General features: G+C 42.2%; 1 protein-coding gene across 8 annotated transcripts in view; it reads left to right on the top strand.

Moving 5' to 3' along the window:
- LOC146353773 (uncharacterized) overlaps window positions 1-24,164 on the top strand; it is a 197,853-nt gene that overhangs the window by 77,165 nt on the left and 96,524 nt on the right. Inside the window, exons 2-4 of one of the 8 annotated variants that reach the window (XR_014788164.1) lie at window positions 10,062-10,155; window positions 11,532-11,632; window positions 12,042-17,395. The exons of 1 other annotated variant lie outside the window; for it this stretch is intronic. The gene's annotated coding sequence lies outside the window, so the exon portion shown is untranslated. Of the gene's footprint in view, window positions 1-516; window positions 17,396-24,164 lie in introns of those variants that run through there. 6 more of the 8 variants (XR_014788165.1, XR_014788163.1, XR_014788161.1 and 3 more) reach the window with 6 other exon arrangements.

The following is a 24,164-nucleotide window of genomic DNA, read 5'->3' as shown; positions in this document are numbered from 1 at the left end:
AAGGATTTTACTATTAGAAGACAGTATTTATGCTGCTTTAAGACTACAAAATGCATTATGCAGTGCTGTAGTAAATTAAAACACACATAGCATTATGTCTGAACTTGGCCAGTGTCTCTCAGCCACATCTCCCCCTACCCCCATCTGTAACATGGGAATAAAAATACTGACCTTCTTTAGAGGATATGAGAATGACTGCAGTCACTTTCAAGCGCAAATGCCTTTGTTCAACACTCATAAAGCATGTGCAGAGTGCCACACTCCCCTGCCCTCCAGAAACCCTAGCTCTAAACCCTTTTACATGTACCAGCAACCTAATATCTGCTTTGGGATTTGTTTCAAATGAGAAGCAGTATATAAATATTGCTAATACATAATATATAAATATTGTTAATAATCTCGCCAACTCTTTATTTTGTAAACTGAATCAAATTTGATTGATTTAAATTGTATTCATTTCTGTAATATATTAACCCAAACAAGCTGTTCCTTGCCCCCCAAAGAATGTGTGCGTCTAGTTCAGCCAAGATAAGTTTTTGAGTCAGCTTAGCACCAGAACCTGCTTTAAAATGCCATGGCTCAGTCATGGGAGAATGATGAGCATGTGCCAATTGCCTTTCTTTCATTGCCAGCCTCCCTAAACAGCCTCCCTATTATTAGTCAACAACAACAACAAATGAATAGATCTTCTCAAAGCTTAATCTGCCTTTGAGCGAATTCATCATATCTAGACCCACCCACTGGCAGCAGTTATTTGTAATGATACATTCTGTGTGGTTCAGCAAACCCAAACTATGCTGTGTGTTACTGATGTGGACTCTGTAATGATTTCCTTTGAGTCAAGCCCTTCCTATCCCATCCGGATTTCATATGCATGCCCCGCAGATAGGATTCCTTTCCTTCCCAACTTGAAGGCTCTGTGGAAAAGGTTCAGTGGTTGTCAGACGGAGGAGAGCAGGGAGCAGGAAAGGGTTAAGTAGCAAATAACACAGGCAGCTTACACTAAGTCAGCTCATTGGTCTATCTGGCTCAGTATTGTCTCCTCAGATGGGCAGCAGCTCCCCAGGGTTTCTTTCCCAGCCTTACCTGGATCTGCCAATGATTGTACCTGGGACCTTTTGCATGCAATACAGGTGCTCTGCCACTGAACTGTGGCCCTTCCCATACCTCATTCTGTACACCACTTCTCCACTGCTAATGTTCTGTGCTATTCTCTACACCAGGGGTGGGCAGAAGGTAGACCTAGATCTACTGGCATTTCTGAGTGACTTGTGGTAGGTCAGCAAGGATTTCTGACTCCCAATATTTTGACAATAAATTGCAGCAGCAAAACGACTGCCCCCCCCCCCCCATATTCCTGAAATGAAGAAAACTTGGGGTAACCAGGAGTGGATTTTTGTGTGGAAGGAGTGTGAGCTCCATTCAGTTCTAGTACTCAAAACAAATTCCTGGGCTCACAGTTCTAGGTTTTTGCACCAGGCTGTGGTTGCTGGATCTGGGGGTTCTAGTAAAAAGAAAACAAGTGGATCTTGCAAGCCTGAAGTTGGCGCACCCTTGCTCTACAGCAGGGGTGCAGAACCTGAGGCCTGAGGTCCCAATCCAGCCCTCCTGGGGTCCCAATCTGGCTTTCCAGGGTTCCCCAAATGGTCACACCCTCTTTCCCCTGACCAACTATTGCTTGGTGATTTCCTGGTGTCTGTGCAGTTTTCCCACATTTTGAAAGGGCAAAAACCCTCTTGTAAAGGCTTAATTACTGGCGGAAAGAGCTTTAAGCTAAAATCTACTGGCATTTTTGGTCCCATGGCCCCACCCCTTTTGTTTTCAGCCCCACCCACCACTGGAATGTGACCCCCAAGAGCTTCACTGAAATGGAATTTGGCCCTCAGGCTAAAAGAGATTCATCACCCCAGTTCTACACTGACCCCAACCCTTCTGGTATCCTTCCCTGGTAACTCAAGGCTGCAATTCTAACCATGCACCTACTAGGGAACAAGCCTGCAATCCTAGCTTATTAGGGAGTAAGTACTATTGAACATAGTGGGATTTACTTCTGAGTAAAAATGCTTAGGATCTCAGTCCATGAAGTATTTCCTGAACACAGTGGGGAAATGACATTGATTGATTGATTGCCGTTAAAGCACATGGCACCGTACAGAATAAAACAATAAAACAACAAATCCCTGACCCAAAGACTTACATTCAATAAAATCACAAAATAAAACCAAAAGGAAGGGGAGGGAATACACCAAACGGGCACGGGAAACACTACAAAAATAAATAATCAACATTACCAAACAGTGAATAAAATCTAAATGAAAGTTCCAAAAGATTTGGAAAAGAGAAAAGTTTTAAACTGAGATTTAAAAACAGTAATTGAAGCAATATATTCAAATGGTTTGTCCATTTGAATGTCTGTGTGTTTTCTATGTAGTTTTATTTCTATTGTTTTGAGAAATAATAATGGGGTTGCTGCCATGGAAGGAGCCAGAGCAGGATTAGGCCCCAGTGAAGTCACATCCAACATGTTGAAAAATAGCATTCACTGAAGAGGTGAACAACGTATGTTCTGCAGCTCCACTTTTAGGACAGCAATAAAGACAAGTACAAAGTCATGGGATGGGAAGGCTAAATGTGGCACAATAGCTCCATTTATTTTCCTTTCACCCTGTACACATGAAATGCTGGCACCTATAGCTGACAGATAAACAAACTGTGCTCTTTTAGAGAAGAGACGAACAGGGTTGCACGTTGTCAGCTTTGCACGCCAAAAAATAACAAACACAGATGTACGCTCAAGAGAGAGGGAAACGGGCTCTGACATCCAGGCATCCAATCCAAAAGCGAGTTAAGAGAGAGGTCTGTGTAGTGCTGAAATAGAGGCCTTAGACCTCATATTTATCAAACTGGGCTTTGCGTAGCGGCGGTAAGGCAAGTGGGTGACTGGAGAGGGTTGAAAACCGGAACGGAGACCTAGCAATCAGCTTTTGAGGGCTGGTTCTCAAAATCCAGGCTGTGAGGTTACCATCATAACCTTTCTTCACAAAGCATCCCAAGGTTTCTGCCCTACATGCCTTGCTATGTGTGCGCATGCACACGCAGAGACAAACACCTCCCGCCCTTAGAACTGTACCAGGAGGATTGTGCAAGGCAGAGGGCTGCATGGGCAACCTCCATGGGCTGCAGGTTGCCCTCCCCTGCAGTAGAATCGATTAGGTTTGCATGCCAGCTTTTGTTAGAGCGCTTCTGAGAATGTGTAGTTTCTTTTCCCCTCTGCTTAAGAAGGGAATGGTCAGCTAGGAGCATGACAGTATTTTGTTTTACAGCTACAGTACGTATGTCATCAGCGATCTGAATAACACATGTACTGCATTTCTATGGGTGCAGGAATCACTTTCAAGAAGAATTTTCTCAACTGATTCATAATGAACTTGCAGGAAAAGCTAAAATAGAACTTAATTTTCTGGATCCCAGAAGCCATCTCCATGTGTTCTTAATCAGAAATTATTTCATTACAAAGCACTGGCTAAAAATTATGCTAGGTCTCAAATACGCTTAATGAAAAATGACTTAATTAGGAAATCATTGTGGCACAGTTATTTAGCCAAAAGTATAATGGAATGAAACAATCTAATTCCCCCCTTACATTTGTGACTAAGTACCTAAATAAATAAGTACTATTAGTACCAATTTGCCACCCATTAGGGCCGTAAATATTTTACTTACACCACGATGAACTGGGAGGTTTCATTTATCTTTTTAGAAGTATATTCTCCTATCTTTTTCTAGAAAAAATAAGAAAAAAGAAGGCAGAAAGGAAGGGTTATCACAGACAGCCTGGCCATGATTCATGTAAATCCCATGTCACCACGGGGGCTAGTATTCTGAGAATGATTGGATGAAGATATGTTTGCTCATTTCCCTTGCGATTGTCTATCTGTTTTCATCTCTTGTTTTTTTCTCTCTTCTCTCTCTGAGACAGTGCGTGCCTGAGAGACAATCTCACTGCCCTATTTTGGGCCAGCTGAAGTTTCTGGACTGTTTTCAATGGCAGCCCCATATATTGGGCAATATACAAATGATTTTAATATTCATTTATTTATATATTACTTTTAAGAAATTTACACTGCTTTTTAGGGTAAACCTTCGTAAGGTGGCACTCAACAAAACTTAAAACCAGAAAACATAATAAAATAAAGAACAAGGATAAGATCAAAATTAACTGATAAAACCAGATAGTAGCATATACACAACAGCCCCAGTTTTAATATTGTTTAATAGTATTTTAATAATGTTGAAGGGTGTAATGGGCTTTGCCCTTACTCCTTGCATTTCTCCTCTCTTAGCCTATTACTTCCTCTATCCACCAGTATGAATTAATAATAGAGGTTATTAAAGTATTAACCGAGCCAAAACTTCTCAGAAGTTAATTCTCTGAGAATTTTCTTTTTTGGGGCCCCAATAAACTGTTGGAGAATTCTCACTCTGCCACCCACTCCAGGAATTTTCAGTGAAATTTCATTGCCCACAAATAGAGTGAGAAGTTTGGAAGACAATTTTTGTTCTGCTCTACAAAAAACATTATAGCGGGAGCATGCAGGTACTTCAAGAATATGTAATATTACTTTGTGTAAGCATGACATGGCAGATCAGTCAAAACCATGGTGGACTCTAGATTTAATTTTTAGAATATTTGGAGAAGAATTTGTCAATTGTGCATTTTGAATGTAGGAAGCAAGTATTTATTTTATTCATTAACACATTTGTATCCTTCAAGGAATTTATTGTGTTTATCTCATTTTGTCCTCACAATCCTGTGTGGGTTTGTCATAAGATATGACCACCTTGGATCTTCACAGCTGCATTGGGATTTGAACCTAAGTCTCTCTGGTCCTTGCTCAGCACCTTGGCTGCTATACGCTTGCAACAGGAGCATCCCAACTTTGCAAAGGACTCTTGATTCAATATAGGCGTGTATGAGTTTTATAGCTTTCTAGTCTTTATTAGAAGACTACTCTTTCCTCATTAACATTGTGTAGTATTTTTTTTTAAAGTAAACTTTCATTAATGGATTGAGGTGAGACAAAGGGCCTATCTATGACACTACAAACCTACATCATGTTTTAAGCAAGGTTAATTCTCATGGTTTCTCCCAAAGAATCCTGGGAATTGTAGTTCGGTGACAGTAGTGCAGAGAAATCCATCCCCAGACTACATTCCCCAGGCTTCCCTGGTGTGAGGGAAAGACTGTTGAAGCAGTTTATATCTGTAGTGTGGTTACATCCAAAGTGAGACCAGCACTCAGTTTCTTAAGAACTGCTGTCTTCATAGGTGGCACCAGAGGGAGTGCAAGCACCCAAGAAGTGGGTCACCCTCATTTTCTTTTCAGAAATATAATACATGGGATGAAGTTTCCACGACCCCAAATACACCTTTTCCCACCAGTGCACCCCACATTTTTTTCTGGTGCTGCCCGTGAGTCTATTGTGGTTATGGGATTTCCCCCGCTCCAAAACTTGAACTTGCATTTCCATATGGAGCATACTCTCCCTGAATGCTTGCAAACTTCCTACACAGAGGTTAATAACAGTTTGGAGTGAAAAAGATGAGCCCCGCAATCATTTATCTCCCTCAAAGTTTATAGTAATGACTTGCATTACTATGTTGGTCTGGACCCTGTAGGATGAACTGAATTTTAGAACTTCCAGGGAGTAGCTGTGTTAGTCTGTTGGAATGCAGTCCATGAATGCTTATGCCATAATAAATGTGTTAGCCTTTAAGGTGCCACAGGAGTCTTTGTTGAACTTTGGAAGAGTCTTTAGGCCAGCCCAACTTTGGGAAGCAATACCGCATCTTAGCATGATGACATCAGACTCTGGTGGGAAGTTTAAGTTACAGACTTTGCTGATCTCACTAATCCTGGCTAGAAGAAATTATTCCCTGATCAGGCATGGCGTTTGCTCCGTTGAGATTTCTCCTTCTTAATCCGAATAGGAAGTTAGCAGCCAATTCACTGGAAGGTGGTGAGGGGTGGATGGGAAATAGATGAATAAAAGACAGCATGCATCTGAGAGCTGTCATTTGGGCTTCTAAAATGTATGAGGCAGAGGCAAAGAAAGCAGCAAATTCCTATATATTCTGTGAGAATGCAGAGCAACTATTTCACAGGATTCCAGAGAATATCTGAATAATTATTAGCAGCAATTCTCTAATGTGTACTCAGACCTTAAAGGTATGTCTGTACCAGCTGTTTTTCTGGGGAGATTTCCCTTCACATATCAGAACAGCTGGTGCAGTCATTAGCTCATCTGCGGACTGCGGTGGTCTCCCTGATTAGGGCTCCACTTCCAGATTCCAGAGCAGGAAAACCAGTAGTCTCTCATTATAGAGGTACCAATTTTCTGGCAATGTTCCTTCTACTACCATGACACACACAGCAAGGAACATCATTCGATTAGAATTTGCTGCTTGAAGTGGCAAGCTGCAACATCTACCTGTGAGTAAATCAACTTCCAAGTAGGTCTCTCAGCCCACCACTTGTCTCTTGTTGTGTTGCCTGGCTTTTAGTGCCTGTATGCAACATTCTTCTTTGATATGAAATGCTACATTAGCACATGTAGATCACACCTCATCTTGTTTACTGTCCACTTTCACCCCTTCTTCCATTCCCCCAGCAGCCCCCCCCAATTACTGTTCCTGTTTAAGTTTGGTCTTCCATGACTTATCTTGTGAGATAATCCCCCACCCGGTGTTACAATTGGAGTTCTGTTGGACTGAGGATTGGTTTTCTTTCCCTCACCACTCCCCTGCACCAATCTTTCTCACCCTCATTCTTCCTCCATCCTTACTTCCTTGTTGGAGCATAGGAAGCCACCTTATACTTTAAATCAGGGGTGTATACTTTTAAAGTAAAAGTATTTAAAGTAAAAGGAAAAATATAAAATATTGGCCCATAGAGTTAAGTATTGTCACTCCAATCTGGCTGCGAACAGCTCTCTAGAACAACGGCGGGAACCTCTTTCAGCCTGAGGTCCAGAGAAGCCAGTGATGGGCATGGTTGAAAGAAAACGGTGCAGGGCCAAAAATACAAATAATGCCAGGACTTTTTAGCTTAAAGCTCTTACTGTCAGTAATGAGGTTTTAGGAGAAGCATTTCAATCTTTTAAAATGAGGACAAACTGTGCAAAAGCTGGCAAGCCACCAAACCATTGGTGGCTGGGAAAAAGCAGGTGGGGCCTGGGGATGGGGGTGTGGGTATTTGGGGAATCCTGGAGGGTCAGATTGGGACCCCAGGCCTGAGGTTCCTCACCCTGTAGTTTCAGGCAGGAGTCTTCCCCCACCCTTCTTGGAAATGCCTGGGATTGAACCTGGGACTTTTTGTATGCAAAGCATGTGCCCTACCACTGAACTAAACCACATCTCTCCCTCCATTTCCCTTCATGTCTGTAACTGATGATACTAGAGCTCACTACCCATTTTCTGCCCTTCTCTTTACTTTCCTGCTACAGTTTTTCTGTGACATCAGCCCCATATGCAATTTGCTAGCCACACAAAGGAGGGCCGAATGAAACAAAATGGGACAAAGGGCGTTGGCAAGGAGATACTCATGAAAATGGGGTATACATAAGTACCAATATCTCATTTACCTCCAGAATAGGCTCAGACAGTAGTTTTCTGTATTCACTGGGCTTTAAATTGGCAATGTGAAAAATGGAGAAAGGCAGACATCTTGAAAAAGTAAGTACCATGTATTGGCAGGTGAAGGGCATCAACAATAGTGCATCCAGCAAATCATGTGCTGGTCCCATAATTACTGCCTGAATAGCAAGACGCACAGGGGGGCATTTTGGGATTTATAAGAATGTAGCTTCCATTCACAATTCACGCAAACATGTTCCATTCAAAATCCCAAGCGTGAACGCAAGCAGGCGTGTTTTTTTCCAAGAAATGTTTGGAAATTCCCAATTTTGTGATTGCATTTTTAAAATATGTGTGTTCTTTTTTAAAACAACAACAACAACAACAACAGCATTTTCACACTTTAGTCATTGGGAGAAAAAAGCACAGTTTTGAAAAACACACACACACATTTAACTTTTCCTGTCTGAAATGTGCCCTTTCCCCATTCTAACGATCTGAAAAACAGAGCAAAAACAAAAATGGGAGGGAGTCAAAATGAGCTTTGAAGTTATTTTCGGAGAATTTAGATGAGCTTGAAAATTGCTGCTTCTCCCATCCCTAGTGGCATGGGATGAAGCTGCAGGTTCATGCACACTTTGGGATGTGCATGGGCATGGCTGCTGTGTGGACATGACACTCTCGTAGCAACTGAGACACTACAGAACAGAACAGATTCCATGACAGCTGATTTTGGGGGAACATCCTAAGTCTCCCCTCCTGTTCAGACTTCATTCTTTGTGTGTGGGGAGATGATGGTTTGTCAGAACTTGTAAGTTCACCCACTCAGTGCACGGACTCACCAACACCATACTGGATGGCTTTGTTTTTGCAGTTTGCAGTTGTTCACAGCCTTTTTCCCACTGACATCTCTATACGGTCACATTGTCTGCTCATGTGCAGACAACTGTCTAGACACCGCTAAAAAAATACATCTATTATGCTGGAGCATAGCACGTCTCGCAGGAGGACACAGAGATTGTAAGTACAGATGCATGAAAGTATGGCAGGGAAAAAGAAGCTCAAAACCAGCAGCTGCAGAAGCACGTGATTGTGGTCAATGGAGAACAATAGTGCAGCTCTGCTCAGGCCCTGACTTATCTTCTAGAAATTGCTAAGCCACATTTTTTTTTACTAAGAGCTTACCTCAGGTATTCTATTTCTGTTGATTCACTGCTGGAAAATAGTTGTCAGTGGTTGGATCTGTGTTTGCAGTTGGAGAACAGTAGGAATATCAGAGTATCCTGTACCATTTGCCCTATGAAATCAAGTGTACCTTTCCAGTGCTATTTGGAAGTGTCATTTTTCATGCTATGTTAGAGAACAAGCAGAAAAACAAGCTCATTCCATGGGGCTCTGATGGCCGATATGTCACACTAATTAATTTTGGAAGCTTTGACTTCAGAATGTGCATTCCTTTGCCATGTTGAATGAAAGCTACATATTTGCATATTTAGATGCTATAGATCCTATGCATATACATATATATGAATATTACTGAGTGATTGCATATATGTTTACTCAGAAAATCCCACTATGTTCAATGGGGCTTACTCCTGAGTAAGTGTGTTTAGGATTTCAGCCTCAGTTTTGCAGCTGACCACACAAGGAGAAAATGTGTGCTGTGGCTGCAACACTATGCAATGCAGCTGCAAACATTTGCATTGTTAGTCTGTGGGAAAAACCCACCAAGGTTCAATGGAGGGAGAATATTTGAGACTTTACAATTATGTGTAAGCTCAGTCAATGTTAGGCAGGCTAGGAACTCAAGTCCAAATACCAATACAATGGAAACCTGGTTTCCATCAGTATCTTATATAGAAGCTCTTCTCCCAAGTGAGCATGTGCCTCCTAAATGCAAATATGTGTATTTTAAAATCTGTTGTAGTTAATGCAATTCTCCTACTATTTTCCTTGTTCCTCACAGACCTCATGTAACTGCAAACAACAACAAAGCAAACAAGAAAAAGAACTTTTTCTTGTTACACGGTCATTATTTTTGGAATTATTAGTGTTCTATGGATTAAATCCAACGTCAAATGAGTGGACTTCCATTCATGCAATGGGACTTCCTGTTCCTCCCCTCTCTCTTGCAGCTTCTTGCATCCCCTAAATTTGCTCCAGAGAATCCACCCAACCCTCCAGAGCAGATTTGGGGGTTGGGTGCTGCAGGGCAAAGGGGAAACCCATTCTGCCAGCTGTTTCTGTTCCACTGGTGGGTGGCCTGCATGGGATACAATAACTCCCTATATTTAGATGTGTGTTCTTAATTGAATGTTTTCTTTTTAGCTGTAACCTTTCCCCTATTTGTTTTTTTAAAAAAATAATGTAAAAACATTGCAGTAGAAGATAGGAGTTGAGATCATTATAACCCATGTTTTCAACAGGGTGGTCAGGAACTTCATCTGCAAAGCAAAGTGTGATGGGCACTGAGATCAGAACCTGCTGTAAGCTGCTGCCAGGCTTCCCAATGGAAGGCCAGTAAGTGAGTCCCCCTCCTGTAGTGCCCACTGTGAATGACATCGCTTGCATGGCTCCAGAGCAGTGGCACACGAGTGGGTGGAGAGTGGTGGGTGGGGTGTGTGCTACAGCTGTGGCACACAGAATGCCACTCTACAAGTGAGTGGAGCATGGTGTGGGATAAAGGAGACTCAGTGTTTCCTCCTAGCTCTGGTTGTACAGCTTGGGTGATAAAAGGGCAGGCAGCTGCTGGGCAGTGTGTGTGTGTGTGAGAGAGAGGAGGATTCTAGAGGGAAGGGAGCTAGAATCTAGAAAAGTTGACTCTCCTGTCATAAGTCATAAGACTCATGCTGGATGAGACCAAGGGTCCATCTAGTCCAGCATTCTGTTCACACAGTGGCTGACCAGCTGTTGACGGGAAACTCGCCAGCAGGACAGGAGTGCAACAGCACCCTCCCGCCCATGTTCCCCAGCAACTGGTGTACATAGGCATACTGCCTCTGATACTGTAGGTAGTATAGAGCCATCAGGACTAGTAGCCATTGGTAGCCTTCTCCTCCAGGAATTTGTCTAACCACCTTTTAAAACTATCCAAACTGGTGGCCATCACTACGTCTTGTGGTAGCAAATTCCATAGTCTGACTATGTGCTGTGTGAAGACGTCCTTCCTTTTATCTGTCCTGAACCTCCCACCAATCAGCTTTATGGGATGACCCTCCCATGGTACTGATGCTCACATGCTCAGGCCACAGAGGCTGCCAAAGTTCATTTCCTTGAACTAAGGGCCAATCTATATGTGTGATGTTAGCCATGGGTGGTCTCCCACCACTGTCACATTCCCAGCACCCCCACCCCCTCACAGTTCACACATTGGGGGTTAAGGTCTGCAACAGGGAAGTTGGCTGAACATGTGTAGGCTCTCCCTGTGTTCTGAAGCCCTGCACGATCAGGGTTCCAGAGCACAGGCAGAGCCATTGCACACCCATCAGGCTTCCCTGTTGGATATGGAAGGGGAGGGGCCTCCAGGGATGTGGCGTAGTGAGCCAGTGTGGTGTAGTGATGAGAGTGTTGGACTGGGAGCTGGGTGATCTGGATTCTAGTCCCTGCTTGGCCATGGAAGCTCACTGGTTGACTTTGGGCCAGTCACAGACTCTCAGCCCAACTTACCTCACAGGGCTGTTGTGAGGATAAAATGGAGTGGAGGAGGATTATGTACGCTGCCTTGGGTTCCTTGCAAGAGGAAAAAAGGCGGGATATAAATTCAATAAATAAAAAATAAATAAAAATGTGGGGGCAGGGCTGACACCAGTAGATGCTGGTCTGCAATCCCCCTTCTGCAATGTTTACTGTGTGAGGGAATAATTTATGCCCTGCTCTGCTGCGATTCCAATCAACAGAGAACACGAAACTCACTTTGGGCTCCCTGGTGCATTCCCTAGGGAAGCGAGATGGAAGCTGATCCAGCAACCCCCACCAGACAAGAGTATGTGGATGTCAGGTTTGTTTGTTTGTTTTTCAGAATTGGGCATGCATGTGGGACAAATTCCATTAGTTCATATGGGACGTGAGGAAAGGTAGAAGAGCAATCACACCAAAAAACAATTTTAGATAAACACGATGAAAACACATTTGACAAGGATTCATGAAAGAGAAGCTCTCTCTGGAAACATCAGGTATTTGTCACTTTAACTGCCACTGCTTCCCTCAAAAGAATTCTATGAATAGTCGTTTGGAGAACCTCTGATCCCTCCCCCTCCCCAACCAAATTACAATTCCTAGAGTTCCCCAGGAAGAGGGCATGACTGTAAACTAGTTTTCATGGCTGTGGTGTAGATATGCTCTAGGGCCTAGTGAGTAAATAGCTCACATGAGTACTTCTTAACGATGTTCATTTTATTTCGCTCCAGGTGAAAGACACCTCCCACACAGCCTGGAGAATACTTTGGTAGCCCTTTCGCTGACTCCACACAAACGTGAAATGGACCCAAAGTGTCAGAATGGGAGTTGAGAATAGTTGGGATGCCCCTATTAAACTCCTAAGTGTTCTGCATTTTCTTAATTGGTATAGATAAGCAAGTTCTGGCACAGATTCCATAGTAGTGCTGCTTCTGTGGGGCACCCCCACCAATCTGGTTTGCGTTTTGGCTTTAGTCCTTGATGATTCAGCAATAAAGAACACAACTCCTCTTCAGCTTTCACATATATTCCCATCCCATCTGTTTTTGCATGAATTGACCTTCTGCACCTTTTGAGTCACAAGATTTACTGTACATTACATCGCAGCATTTGGGTGTGTCTCTTCTCCACCTCCTCCTTCTAGCAGTCTTCAGTCCTGTGAGGCTGGATGTCTGTGACCAGAAAAGCTGAATTTTGTTAGTGTATTTGACATAGGAGATTTTTTAAAAAAAATTCTAACAACACCCCCCCCACACACACTCTTCTTATATTTTATCTATCTGCTCAGCTACTGCATGTGACCTGGCTTGGAAACTGCACATAGTTTATGAGCCACAACTTGGTCACCTATGTATAGGTGGGGCCTATACAGGGAGGGGCCATAGCTCAGTGGTAGGGCACCTGCTTTGTATGCAGATGGTCCCAGGTTCAATCCTTGACTTCTCCAGGTAGGGCTGGAAAAACTCCTGCCTGAAATGCTAGAGAGCCACTGCCAATCAGGGTCAAGAAGACTGGGCTAGGTGGATCAAGGGTCTGACAGTATAAGGCAGTTTCCTATACTCCTATGTATAGGCCATTTGAGTGCTTCTAATGTGGCAGTCAGGAGACAACAATGGCTGACAGGAATGTGTGAATATATTATATGGGACTGCTGAAAGAAGATCATTGGTTTGCTTTCTATTACACATCTCTGCATCCTCCGAGGCTCCTTGCATTTCCTGGCCTGAAAAAGCCCTATGGGAAGAGTTAACGTGATGTCTTCCCCTGGGCTTTAACTGAAGTGCAGGAAGCCAAGGAGGTTACACCTGTTGGAGAAATGATTGCTCAATGAAAGATAGGACACTTGCACAAACTCCTTGGCCATCTCCTGAGTAAGGTAAGCACATGAACCCCAAACCCAACCCGTGAGAATTTCTCTGAAATTTTCTTCTTTTAATTTCTTTTTGAAAGCAGTTTCATTTCTATCAAATTGAATGAAAATGGTCGAAAAAAAATGTGGAAGAAATTTTCGACACAGCACACATTTGAAGTGTTTGAAGAACTTCACCTGCATTATCTCAGTCATCTTTAAAATAGCTGCATGACAAAAACTGTACTATTATTCCCATATTACAGGTGGGGGAGGCTTGTAAAATAGTTGAATAGCTCAGCCTCCCCACACCCCTCAGTAGCTTCTCATTGGTGAGGTTGATGTTCATTTTGATTCCCATTGAGAGAAAAGCGGCTTGGGACCCATTTTGAGAGGAGAAATGCAGTTTTTCTTTTAAAAAGAAAATAGAGAAATTGAACACTGGTGCACCATTAAAACTGGTCAACAAATAACATGCCTTTGGGCTCTAAGGGGTGAATACAGATGACCAATTTTCCACATGATTAATATGGGGAATTGTGCCCTTTGCTTAAATGTGTGGTAAAGTGTGGCAATACAGGCATGCATGGCTGGCTTTGTCGTGTTCTGTGGCTGCTGTAACTCCACCTTTAGTTAGTGACTCACCATGCTGTTGCTATGGGGTGAAGACCTATCTCTCCTTGCGTTGCTGCAGTGTTTTGTCATCACTTCCTGGTTCTTTGTTTAGGGAGGCAGATGGTTTGACACGTTCTCACTCTCTTAAAGGTTTATTCATATGGATCATTGGCTTGTTTCATACCAATAATGTTGTTGAGGAATTCACATAGAGTTTCTCCATGTGAGGAGGAACTCTAGCCCCACACAAGGACAGGGTCCCTCTTACATAGAAGAGCTCCACAAGTGTACATCAGTATACATGGAAAGCTCTTTCCCATGCTATTTGCATGTGCAGATGGTGAGGAAGCATTTCCTTTGTGGTGGTGTGACCGTGGCAAGTGTCAGCAGTGGGGCTGGAGCTAGCCCACAAAGCACCTCGTGCATTTGTTCAATGCATGGGTCAGGGGTGTTGCGTGAACCTTATTTTCCTTCTCTTAGGAAGGAGTTCAGCCTTTTGAAATTGTGCTTTTTTCAGGCCTTCAGAGCCGTCTGTTCCTTTGCTATTACATCTCTGAACGTAACATGCCTATTACGTTTTATTTTAGATTTAGCCACACATGTTGTATGGTTGTTATTTATTTTAAATCACAGATGTGATGTGCATATATATGTGTACTGCAGATACACACATGCACACAAAATAAGGTGGGAAAAAACTTAAAATAATGTTCAACCTAAGAAGAGCCATGCTGGGTCAAACCAAGGGCCCATCTAGTCCAATATTCTGTTCACACAATGGCCAACCAGCTGCTCATGGGAAACCCACGACTAGGACATGAGTGCAACAGCACTGAGTTTACACTCAAAATCGTGATCAGTCATACGTATAAACAGACACATCACCCAACCCCTTCACTACACAACATACATAGAGAACCATAATTTTGGAGATATAACTACGGTTCCTCTGAGCTGTTACAAACTGCATTGTCAGGGTGGAAATATATCAGCCCCTTACCTCTATCATGTCTTAACTTTATTTATTCATTTGATTTGTACCCCACATTTCTACCAAGAAAAACGGCACTCAAGGCAGCTTAGAATTTCAAATAAAACTTGATTAAAGTAATAATAAAACAAATGCATTAAAACACAATTAAAAACACTACACTCACAGAATAAAAACATCCAGACCTGCTTACATGCCAAAAGCCTGCTTGAATAAAAAGGTATTTGCCCGCCGGCAGAAGGACAGCACAGCGGGAGTGAACATAGTTTCACAGTCTGGGAGCAGCCACCAGGAAAATCCTCCTTTGTGTCACCAACAAGTACACCTCTGAAGGTGTGGTCTTGAAAGAAGAGCCTCTGTGTGGAGATCTGAGTAGGACAGTGGATTTGATTGGACATCTGTTGGAATGTTTTGTGCCTCCATCTATGCTCAAGCTATATATTTGTAAATAAACTCCGATTACAAATATGCTCTGAGCCTCCTGTTACCTCATTTGTTCAGGACACGTGCATCTGAGTACACATGTTTGTAGATTGTTTCTCCATTTTCAGGGAATAAGTCCTTCCAGGACATGAATGATGGGGCTGAGAGGTTATGTATTGGCTGCTCAATAACCTGAGTTCTCTGGACAGTGTATAAGCAAATTAAAACCATAAAATACCAACAACAAAAATGGAAAAAAAACGATTTCCTTTCCAGACAAAATGTAGCCTTTTGAGCCAAGGTGCTCATGAGGACGCTACACAAAATGGCGGAAGTATAGTGCTCTCCGGCAGCACTCTAGTGTCCACTTCCAAACCGGGGTAAGTGCTGTTCTCCTGGAACTTCTCACCACTGAGAGTAACAATATATTGAGATTCTGTAGCTAGTCAACCAGTGGATCAATGCAAGAGTTAAATCAAACCCTGGTTAATTGACTGAAAAATTAAATTGGCCAAGACCTCAAATCAGCAGCAATTTACTGATTGCCACAATAACTTAGTAGTTTCCCTGGTATTCTGTCTCCCCGCCCCCCCCCACCCGTGAACAGAGTGAAACAGCCAAGCTACACTGCTGTCGACAAGAGTACTCTGATGGAGTGCCCGTTCCTGACTAAATCCCATTGACCCAGCATTCTTGCACTGTCATCATGCAGCCTTGGGGAAGGGAAGTAAAAAGCCTTCAAATGGTGTCATTGTAGATGTCGTGCTTTTTATATTTTATTCAACCTGGCACAGTAAAAGTGAGTTATGCTGAGTTGACCGCAAGCCGTTATTATGCAATACAACTTGAACTGGATGCTGCTGAGCCATATTGTTAAAGAATACAGAGTATAGCGGGAGCTCTGGAATAAATTAGCAGCTCACATAATAGCTCCCATTTCCCAGAAATGCTGTAGCAGCATCCCAGCTCCCCTTAAAGGGACATTTGCATGTTTCTTTTTAAAAAATATCTTTTTGTTACACCAGATGTTATTACTGTGAATCTGAGCTGTGCAGATAAGTAGAATGCCAAAGCCCATTATGAATCTCATCATATAATTTCCCCTTGAAACTCAGTTGACTGAGTCATGTGAAAAATATCAGCTTTCATACACTTCCTAGTTTCCATGGCTCAGGAGGCCAACCAAATATGAATCCTTAAAGCTTTAAAACAATGTTTAAAAATGTGCTAAGTGCACCAAAGAGTCAGGCACCCTGATCTTAAAGTTATGTGTAACTATGATAGCACTTAACAAGAGATTACTGAAATATAGCTAGAGCTATATTTGGCTCTCTCTATATATATATATATATGGGGTGAGAGACAGAGTGGTGTAGTGGTGAGAGTGTTGGACTGGGACTTGGGAGATCCAGGTTCTAGTCCCTGCTCAGCCATGGAAGGTCACTGGGTGACTTTGGGCCAGTCACAGACTCTCAGCCTGACCTACCTCACAGGGTTGTTGTTGTGAGGATAAAATGGAGAGGAGGAGGATTATGTATGCTGCCTTGGGATCCTTTAGGAGGAAAAAAGACCGTATATAAATGTAATAAATAAATAAATGTGGGGCAGGGGCAGACTTTAGGCTTTCGGGATGTACTTCATTTGGGGGGGGGGAACCCCAGGGTCCACCAACCAGAGCAAGGTGCAAAATAATGTCTCAGGGAAGTGAACATACTTCGGCTGTAGTCCTATATGTCTTCTCAGACATAAGTCATTTTGTATTCAGTAGGATTTACTCCCAGGTGTGTGTAGAACTGCACCTTTAGGCACATTTACTTGAGTAAGGCTCACTGAACACACTAGGATTTTTTTTCTGAGTAAACACACTTAGGATTGTACATGCTTTGTCTCTGGGAATTTGTTTTCAGTATTAGAGCTGATCTCACAGTCTTTTCACACACAAAGATCAACTCCCAGTTACCCCCCAAAGCTTTCTTCATTTCAGCAACTTAATGGGGCTGTTCACACAACACGCTAACCCAGACTCAGTGGTTGAGTGTGGGCTGTTTGTTGAAACGTGGGTTAATGTGTTGTATGAACCCAGGACATTTTCTACAGGGTGGCTTGTTAACCATGCAGTGTGGTTGGTTAACCATCCTGAACAACCCAACAATAAGCCATGGATTCTCAAGGTGGCTTGTTCGAGAAAAAATAAGCCACACTGCATGGTTAACAAGCCACCCTGTGGAAAATGTCCTGGGTTCAGACAACATGCTAATCCACAGTTCAACAGTCCACAGTTCAACAACAACCCACACTCAATGACTGAGTCTGGGTTAGTGTGTTGTGCAGACCCAGTCAATGTGTATGTTCCATGCAGACTCAAATCAACACCTGAGGTCCTAATCAGTGTCCCCATGCTGTCTGATGTTTGACAAGTGGGTACAAGAGACAGGGCCTTCCATGGGTTTCTGCAAAAATAATTGTAGAGGGGAGAGGCAAGGCCCAAGATTTGTAAATACCGGTTGTTGACTTGAGTATTTGCAGTCTTTCTATGACTGAACCCCACGCACCATTAATGGTGCTGAAGAGAAGCAACGAGAAACAACGGTGGGCTGTGCCTGTTAGTGATTTACTGTATTGTATGGGATTATACATTTCAGAACTAACTTCTAACAAATTGCTTTATTTGTCCTGTTAACAATAGTCCTGTTAAAGCAATAGAAAGACATTCAACTTCAATTTGTCCATTGAACAACAATACTGTCAGACTCTAAACCAAATTAAAAAGCCTTAAGGCTGAATTTCACACAGAATCTGCCTTTGCTATGGTGAATGGAGACATAAAGTCTGAAACCACTCAGACTTTTTCCTCCCCAAAGTTTTCAGATTTGTAAAGTTCCTGAATGGAATTGACCTGGGCTTGAAAGTCTTTTTCTTCAGTGTTGTATATCTGAGATGGATGTAGTTTCAGTAAACCATAAGCAGGTTGGTTTTCATCACTGAAATGAGTCTTCTGTGAGGTGATAAATGAATCCAGTTAGGTAATGTAGATGGACCACTGGTAGAAATTTTCTGTGGGTTTGTTGGGCTGATTGGCGTGGTTTGTGTATTGTATGGTTCGTCTAGGTGCTTTAAGTTCTACATCCACTTCATCTGCCAGTTTATTACACTTTTCTATTATTGTGCTAAAGGTCTCCTCACAGCTTCCCTGTGTTGTTCCATTATTCCCAGCAACTCTTGTATATGTGCATTCATTTCCATTACATCCAACTTCACAGATTACAGAGCTTGGCTGGCTGGCTTTAGCACTGAAGCATATTTGCTTATGATCACAAGACAAACAATAAATTTGGTGTCCATGTTACACACGACAACTGGTGTGAAAGTTGTCTTGTCTTGGTGTTGCTTGATCCTGCTAATTGCTTGAGTTGTGAGACAATACTTGTAAAAATACACTGATACTCTTGCGTTTTTGAGTCCACTGTGTTTCACATAGTATTGGTATGTGGAGTATTAGATGTCACCTTTGGATGCTCCCACAGAAATTGTTTATGATGGCTTTAATTGTGCCAATTGTATTACGGCACATCACTTATATTGTTCAGATTATTTACAGTGAGATTAAGTCTGTGGGATGAGCAGTAGACAAAGGTTGTCTGAGGATAGATTGCCCCGATTTGTGCTTGAAACACACCTTCTTTTCCTGCCATGGTTGAATAATGATCATATTCTTGTCCAACTAACTTATTGAGATCTAGACCAAAATCAGAACAAGCAGATCAGATTGGGTTGGCTATGTCTCCCGCAGTTTGGTCTGAGATTGAAATGAACCCAAGGAATTCTTCATGTACGGATGCATTCCCATCACTTCCACAAATCTTACACCTAGAGACAGTTCTATGCCAGAAATATCTGCTGTTTTATCTGCTAAAACTAAGAATCTTATGGAAGCATTAGACTTCACAATATCTTCCCTCAAAATCTGGCCACACAACTTTATTAGCTCATTATGCGTTCTTGCAGATGTGTACTTCACGTTGCCTGCCCCAGTTTCCAATTTTGTTTCAAATATTTCATCCCCTGCCTCAATATAAAACTGCTAAGAGTGTATCATGTTATCTGTGGTACTGGTCCTTCCACAAAGAGCAAGGCCATACAACTGACAATATGCAATGTAAGTACAGCTTCTGTTTGTTCTCCTCTATAGCCCTTGCATATGACTTACTAAGTTGCTGTTCAGTTGACACTTTTCTGTTCATGGCAGAAAGGAAGTTAGAAGCATCTTCATGTGAACCTCTATGCCATCCACTTTTTGAGTGCTTTCTTGCAGCTTCATTTAAGTCTTTGTACTTGGTACAAAATTTGGTAATGAATGTGCCCTGCACCCCTCATACTACTGGCTGTGGAAGTAAAATGCAATGACGGCGTACAGGTCCTTTCAAAACAGTGGAGTATGCTAGCCAAGGGGAATATCTAGAAAGCCATGCATGGCGAAATGCTCTTGGACCTGTACTGTCATGCCTGAAGTTGTAACTTTTTGCAGGGGTCCAGCATTGCGTAAGCAGCTCAAATTCTAACACAGCTGATAGAGGATTTGCTTTAGACATCAAGCTTTTCCTGTCATTCCAGTTGTATGGTACAGGTAGGTGCCTCTGTATTTTCAGCTGGGATGTTCTCTTGCCCAGCCCCTGCCTGTACCTGGATGCTTTCTGTCTCTTTTGAGGCAGGAACACTGGGTGCCACTTGCACAATGTCTGATGAATAGTGTCTTCTTTCTGGGGCTGACTAGCTGTCTGCTGCTTTTTGAAGTAGTTCCTGATATCCATAGCTAATCAAATATAAATAGCTCTGCTTCTTTGCTTTCTCTCTCTAGCAACCTTACACAGAAAACCCTTCTGCCTTTCTTTCAATGTTCAACCCATCAAAACAGCAGCACTAAGTTTCTGTTTCCCAAGAAAAGGATTTCCACTACCCATTTCCTGAGAACCTCAGGAAATGGTTTCTATTCCGCTGGTTTCTATTTTGGTTTCTATTCCGCTGGGTTACTTTTGGTTTCTGTTTTGGCCACTGCCCCCACCCCACCTGCCCCTCCAAAAGCAGGGCTGGGTCTAGCAGGACCCCCAAGCTCCTCAACCGATCACTAAAATGCACCACAACTCCTTTGTTTATATTGTCATTGTATTTCTAGGGATTTCATATCTTGTAACATTTGCAGAAGCAGCATCGTTAGATTGGAACAAGCATAATTCATCTGAGCTGCCTGCTGGCCCAGGGAGGCCCTCCTCCAGAGAAGGGCATAGAGTCTGAGTCTGGCAGCCACTCTCAATAGGAGCAATCTCAGAGATCACTCTAAATTTCTTGTTGCCTAGCTGTGTGTGTGTGTATGTGTGTGTTTATTTATTTATTTAAAAACACCCTGCAAACACCCATGGGGTCTTCTCGGTCTTGTCACCTTTGTCATGGAATCCATCACTGTATCACTTCTGCCACATAGTGAGTCAGAACCTAGCTGTTTAGGAGGGTTTTCAGGGACGAAACGTCTTGACTACTGCTGAATTTGCTGCAGACTTTATAAATGTATTACTGCTGATATAAATATCTGCTGTTGCTTTTAGGTTTTCTTATGGCTTTCTTTGGTTATGATCTAACTTAATTCTGTATTGGTTTTAATTTCTTTTGGTAGCCACTTTGGATCTCTTTTACGGTAAAAAGGTGAGAAGGAAGTTTTTTTTAATAAGTTAATTGTATAAGTGTGCAATCCTATGCTTGTTTAGACAGAAAAAAGTCCTACAACTCCCAGCATGCTCCAGCAACAAGCATAGGATTGCACCCTAAGTAAATTCTTGAGCATTTGCTTTTAGGCCTGTTAAGCTGAACTATCTTACTAAGGTCAATGGGATTTAAAAGTGCTTACATTTGACAAGATCATTTGACAAGATCTTCACATCTAAGAGGTGTCTGTCTAGAAGTAAAATCCTAAGGAGCTCTATCATAAAATAGAGCAAATTGTTAAATAATTTGCATAGGATATTACTATCACTACCTGGCTAAGGTGCTTTTTTATACAGGAGTAGAAAGTTACCTTTAATAAACCAGATAGCTGAAATGCCTAATATGGCCACTTGAAAAGCTGCCTTCTTGTGTTATATTGTGCTTTGTTTTTCAAGCAGGAGATGGTATTTCTATGACAGCAGAGATTAAGTACTACAATATGTGTTGGGTTCCCAATGCTTTTGTTGGGCCAAAATATACAGAAGCATGGGTATTTCTTTATTGTAGTGAACATGTGTCTTTGGAAACAAGTGTTATGAGAAGGATCTTTGATTATGCAAAGTGAACCTTTCTAGGCCTGTATCACATGTCTGTGATCAATCCCTTCTGATGGCTGCTCTAATGGCACAATTGCATGCATGTCTATTCAGAGATAAGTCCAGCTCAGTTCAATGGGATTTACTCCCAACTATGCCAGCGTGGTGTAGTGGCTAGAGTGCTGGACTGGGAGCTGGGAGTTCCAGTTTCTAGTCCCCAGTTGGCCATGGAAGCTCTGGCCCAAAGGCACTGGGTGACTTTGGGCCAGTCACAGACTCTCAGCCTGACCTACCTCACAGGGTTGTTGTTGTGAGGATAGAATGGAGAAGAGGATGATGATAATGTAAGCTGCCTTGGGTTCCTTGCAAGAGGAAAAAAGGCAGGATACAAATGCAATAAATAAGTATGTGTGCATGGGGTTTGCAGCCTTGGGAGAAGAAAGAAAAATAGTTTGAATTTGGAGTAGAGATGTGAAGGTCCGGGGAAATTTTTTTTTAAAAACCCAGAAGAAAACTATCCCCTTTTCCCCACCATTTTTCCATGGTCCTTCACATCTCTACTTTGGAGCTTTCTGGAATATATTGCTAAGGCCCAAGCAATATATTACATGCAAATATGTGTGATGGTAGCCTGATGATGCATTTTGAAAAAGAAATACCACTTCCAGTTGGGTGATCAGAAGCAGCGAGAGAATGGAGAGGGAGGGGACATTTGACCCTTTAATCACCTACTGTTTCCCAACATTAAATTTTCCAAGTGTCTTCCCTCCCTGTGTTGTTGTTTTTTTCTTAAGGAGAGAACACATTTAAACCCTCCATGGGGAGAAGAAATAGCTTGGCTTAAGTGTCTGAAGCATTTGTCTGTCCTTTAGAGTAGTGCACCCTTTTTGCTTCTGCTTTTTGTTTGTTAAAAAAATGTATCGATGATGTGGGTTGATCAAGAGCAGGAGACTGATATATATATATATATATATATATATATATATATATATATATATATATCAGGGGCTGGCAGAAGGCACAGTGAGATCTACTGATAGCTCTCTGGATGATTTGCGTAGTGATTACAAGGGTTACTGATTCCCAATAGTTTCACAATAGCAGGACAAAATGCAAGTAAACCCTCCCCTCCCCTGGCCCAATTCTCTGCCCATCTTTTGTTGTTGTTGTTCAGTCGTGTCCAACTCTTCGTGACCCCATGGACCATAGCACGCCAGGCCTTCCTGTGCTGCGCTCTCTCCCGGAGCGTGCTCAAGTTCATATTCATGCCCATCCTTTTAAATAATCACTTATCTCTAAGCACAGGAGGGTTGAACCTCTTTCAGCCCTAGGGCTGAATTCCATTTTGGAGAAGATCTTGGGAGTTGTAGGACTTTTTTTCTGTCTAAACAAGGATAGGACTGCACCCTTATGCAATTAATTTATTAAAAGACTTCCTTCCCACCTTTCTTCCATAAAAGGAATCCAAAGTGGCTACCAAAAAAAGTTAAAATCAATAAAGAATTAAGTTAGATCATAACCGAAGAGAGCCATAAGACATAATAAAAGCAATAGCAGATATTTATATCAGCAGTAATACATTTATAAAGTCTGCAGCAAATTCAGCAGCAGTCAAGACATTTTGTCCCTGAAAACCCTCCTGAACAGCTAGGTTCTTACTCATTATGTGGCAGAAGCTATCCAGTGGTGGGCAGGGCTGAAGGCAAATACCAGCATATTTTAGCTTAAAGCTGTCACTACCAGTAATGAAGCCTTATTTCAGTCTTATAGAATGGGTGAAAAGCTGCACAAAATCTGGGAAACCACCAATGACAGGATGCTGGGGGAAAGGGTAGGTTGCGGGGGCATCCTTGAGAGCTAGATTTGACCCCCAAGAGGGCTGGTTTTGGCCCTCGGGCATGAGGTTCATCTCATAGCTTCAGTGTTTCTCACCTGTAAAATATGAGTATTAATGAGTTGCCTTTGATTAGGTCTTTCTGCACCTCTATCGGCCACTTCAAGAGTTTGTTAGAATCCCTGATCTGTAGTAACTCAGATGTAGGTTTGCGTTTGATTATACAGTGTCTGTTTTATGTGGTGCAGAAGGGAATTTACTCTTCTGCTCCCTCAATATTTTGCACCTGCCTCTGATTCGTGACCCTCACAGTTCTAGTAAACAACAAAGTAAATCATGCAAGCAACCTTTGATATATGCAACGTCATATTTCTGGAGCAGGCAGTTAGAACTGCTGGCCTTTTCCGGTCCTTCTAAGCAAGCAACTTCAGATTCTTTTATAATGTTTAAATCTTCCGCAGACTTACTCACAAGAAAGTCACACTAAAACCAGTGGAATTTACTTCTCAGTAAATGCACATGGGATTAGGCAACAATATAGATAGTTCACTGTACAATATGCGTGGTTGCTATAGCTTTTAAGGGTTGTGTTTACTGATTTACTATTTTTTTATTATAGTTTTTATTTTCTGAAATCTTTGTAAACTGCCTTGGTTGGCTTCGGAAAGGTGGTCTAACAAAACAAACAAATACAGATATTGCTTTTTTTAGGCTTTGCATTAAGTCATGTTAATATCTATGACGGCATTACCACTCCTTGTAAATATGTGCCAAATATTATTGGCACAGAATATATTTCTTTAAAATGTGGGATTAATTGCATGCAGTTCTCTTTCCTCTAACATTGGCAGA

The sequence above is a fragment of the Heloderma suspectum genome, chromosome 2 (assembly GCF_057233095.1).
Source record: "Heloderma suspectum isolate Gila_16-S chromosome 2, 16-S_ref, whole genome shotgun sequence".
Classification (NCBI taxonomy): domain Eukaryota; kingdom Metazoa; phylum Chordata; class Lepidosauria; order Squamata; family Helodermatidae; genus Heloderma; species Heloderma suspectum.
This window is presented reverse-complemented; position numbering and strand designations above follow the sequence as displayed.